Genomic DNA, 4176 nt, shown 5'->3' with positions numbered 1-4176 from the left:
ACAAGGCTTAAACCTAATCCCAGACTAAAATGCATGCCTGGGCTGCTTTACCTGAAAGAACCTTGCACTGACAAACGTTTTGTCTCAAGATGCACACGAATGATGTTGTTTTTATGGCCTAATCCTGGCTTTAACCTAAGCCCTGTCTATGAAACCAGGCCTATAAGTGATATGCACAATTCATTTTGTATATTGTTCTACAATATTATTTTAGTTAGTATTTTTTCATATATAGATTAATACTTCTGAGTATTAAGCTATGCATGGAAAAATACAGCAACTACATACTGTAGTACGACTGAGGGAAGAGAACGCAACTATATATAAGATATTTTTGATGAAATCTGAGGGCTCTCTGACCCTCCCATAGACAGCAAGGTAACTACCACGTTCAAGGTCCAGAAAAGTACCAAGATGATCGACAAAGTAGTCCGTGTGACATCAGTGGTTCAACCGCCACACGCTCGCGTCATGATACTGTCGTGAATGCACATTCACAAACGACGCAGTAGAGATGAAAATGTGGAATAAAGTTGTTATTTTTGTTTTCTTTGAGCAAAAAAGTATTCTCGTAGCTTCGAAACTTTACAGTTTGAACCACTGATGTCACACGGACTACTTTGTCGATCATCTTGGTACTTTTCTGGACCTTGAACGTGGTAGTTACCTTGCTGTCTATGGGAGGGTCAGAGAGCCCTCAGATTTCATCAAAAATATCTTAAATTGTGTTCCGAAGATGAACGAAGGTCTTACGGGTTTGGAACAACACGAGGGTGAGTAATTAATGACAGAATTTTCATTTTTGGGCGAACTAACCCTTTAACTACACATACCTAGTGAAATGTGTATGCACACATAATATATAGTTTTTGTGTAGTGCACATGTTTGAAACACTACTTTTGTTTGTATTATTTGTATTGTCTTGAATAGAATACAGCTCAAAATAATACTGTAGTACTTAGTGAATAATGTATAAGTACATAATATGTAGTTTCGTGTGTAGACAGACAGATACTGTAGACATATAGATAGATAGATAGATAGATAGATAGATAGATAGATAGATAGATAGATAGATAGATAGATAGATAGATAGATAGATAGATAGATAGATAGATTTCAATAGAAGAAAAAATGATCGGATCAGTTAGTTGGAAATAAGTCATTGTATGTATTCAGAAACACAAAGACAGAAAGAGAGAGCGGGCAATAACTTGAAAAGAGAGCCCTGTGAAAAGTGTTGAGTTTCTAGAGGCGCGCACAAATGTTCCTTTCATTCACGGCCAGCCGAAGGGGCCACCTGTTTCAGGGATTGGGTGGCCTTTGTTCCGAGGTCGTCCTGACCAGGGACTTCACAATACTTCCCAGCCCAGGGAATTCCTCTCTCTCTGCAGTCGCATCTGAAATGGAGCTCGAGCCACGGCAGACTGTTTCTCAGGAAGTAGCCATCCCAAGAAGAATGTCAGTCAGCTGCATGTCCTTCTTGTGACCAACCTGGAAATACGCCTGCCAGTTATAACAGGAACAGTGTCCATCTTTGTTTAGAGGGAGTCTATTCTAATTCAGTTTAAACAATGCGGAAAAGAAAGATTGTGTGTTTTAGTCATTATGAGTGACTGCCACAGAGATTAGATTACTAATCATATTCAGATTAATCTGCCCTTTATGATATTGTGGAAGGTCACAGCTTTGTTTACTACAGTTTCTTCAACCTCACTTATAGGCTACACACAGCAGATCACTTCATATTCACCTCAGAGAGGGCCTGTGCTTGGAAATAGTGAACAAACCCAACAAAAACTCTGGTTAAACAGCCAAACAGAGAGAGGGCCGCTTTGTTTTCACAGCACACTGAAACTCCCTCTTGCTATTTAAATGCAGGAGTCATATGTCAGGTGTATGAATAAGGCTCGACGGCGCCGCCCATTTTCTATTGTGAATGTCCACTCACTCTATCAATGCCCCCCTTTTATTTAACAGGCAAATCATGAGAACAAAACTAAAATATCAGGACAACAGATTCATGTTGCTTTTGTGTGCTCCTTTTTTTTCCTTTCTTGGTTTTGTGAAAGCCATGTAGATGAGGATCCATATGTTTACAGTGTGAGGGGGGCTTGCTTGCCATGTGGCACTGCCATCGGCCATATGGTTGCTAAGGTGTTCTGAGCAGTTCATAGTGTGTTGCTATCCAGCTGCTTGGCCTGGCCTTGCTTACTACCCAGGTCAAAAGAGCCCAAGTCTGTATGATAATCTGGTCCTTAGAAATATGTGGGGCCCATCTGAATGCATGTTGTTTTATTGAACTGTCAGGCAAAAATCATACATCTGACTGCTATTCATATTATTCATCGTCTGTTTTATTACGTCTTATATTGATTTTTCTGTACTGCTGGTTCGTCTGGTCAGAGGAGAACTGGCCCCCCGACTGAGCCTGGTTTCTCCCAAGGTTTTTTCTCCATTCTGTCACCAATGGAGTTTTGGTTCCTTGCCGCTGTCGCCTCTGGCTTGCTTAGTTGGGGACACTTCATTTCCAGCGTTATCGTTGACATAATTGCAAAGATATTATTTAAACTGAACTGAGCTGGATGTTGACATCACTGAATTCAATGATGAACTGTCTTTAACTGAAAAATGAGTGTTTACTATTGTCATTTTGCATTATTGACACTATTTTCCTAATTAATGCTGTTCAGTTGCTTTGTCACAATCTGTATTGTTAAAAGCGCTATATAAATAAAGGTGACTTGACTGCTTACAAAAGTAATAGCACAAATCTTCAGAGTTATTGTCTATATTGTTTCTCTAAAGTCGTCGTATTTGAGCTTTAAAGCATCTTTTTTTGGCGGGGATCCTTTTTAGAATAAATGATATACTGTATATTAGAATATATTACCAATGTAAACTTGGTTTTTGAGTTCTGTTTTGCCCTAGTCCACAGCAGACGTTACAGGTTTACTGCAGGCTTTACATGATCAATTTTGCACAGTCAAGGTTAGTGAGGGATTTTAGACTGAAAGAAGATACATATTTACAGTCTGTTCGTTGAATTTTGGCCTGTTCGTTTGCCTGTGCATCTCTCTGCATAGCTATCTCTGTAAGGTCCTCCGTTGTAGTTATTAAAAACAGTAAAGGACTTGTATCCAGTCTAGACAGAGAATCCTCCAACCTCCAGCAGAGCCAGTCGAATACACAATACATTGTCTAACTTTAATTAGAGGCCAGAACTGACACATTGCAGAAATGCACCACTTACACACCACTGTAACAGGAAACTCACTGCCTTAAACATGATGGGAGCATAAAATATGCCATGACTCACATCCTTGAAACCAACTTTGCCAATGGTGGTAGTCTACTTTAATTTGGGTGGAGACTGGACACAAAGTAGGAGTTGACCGTTAATGCTTATTTTAGCTTTTACTAGTTCCTCATGGTCACATAACAGATAATAGTATTGCCTGATACTGTAGTAACTCTGTATGGTAAATTATGAGAATGGTATGAAACTCTGGGCCAAAAGAAAGCATCTTAGAAGACCACATGAATATGCTTCCGGCTTTTTGGCACAGTCTCTGTGATGTGAATATGCCTATGATGCCCTAAAATGCTTTCTATTGGCAGTTCACTAGGTTTTGATTTTAATTCATTTTTAGCTTACTCTATACATTTTGGATCACGTAGGCACTGGTTTGCACTCGCTTTGTATTGGGAACATTGAGGAACTGTGAGACTGGTTACGACAGGAAGCTCCTCCAGCGATTCTGCAGTCAGAATGAGTTGCATTAAGAGCAAACTGGTGTACATAGCCTTCAGGGGGTAGACACTTTGATGTTGAAATAAATCATTTCATCAAATGCAGTGCCAAAGATGAATCACAATAGGTTGATTTGAAATTAGTAGTACAGTACGTGTCAGCTATTAAAGTGATCTGTCAATTATAGGCTTTCAAATGAACATCAACATCCAAAAACAGCTAAATGTGTCAGTCTGTTGCAAATTTTCTGAAGAAAAAGTGAGTACATGTAGCTGCTATGTCCAACTCAAAAGAGCTCAATTGAATATAATGCAGCATTTACTTTTGTCCAACGACCCTCAATCAAGTTGATTTATGCCCTTTGTATTAAAAATGTAAAAACTCAAGTAAAAAAAAAAATCTGAGCCCTGATTTAAAAAAT

The sequence above is a fragment of the Sinocyclocheilus grahami genome, unplaced genomic scaffold (assembly GCF_001515645.1).
Source record: "Sinocyclocheilus grahami isolate Dianchi unplaced genomic scaffold, SAMN03320097.WGS_v1.1 scaffold628.1, whole genome shotgun sequence".
Lineage (NCBI taxonomy): Eukaryota > Metazoa > Chordata > Actinopteri > Cypriniformes > Cyprinidae > Sinocyclocheilus > Sinocyclocheilus grahami.
This window is presented reverse-complemented; position numbering follows the sequence as displayed.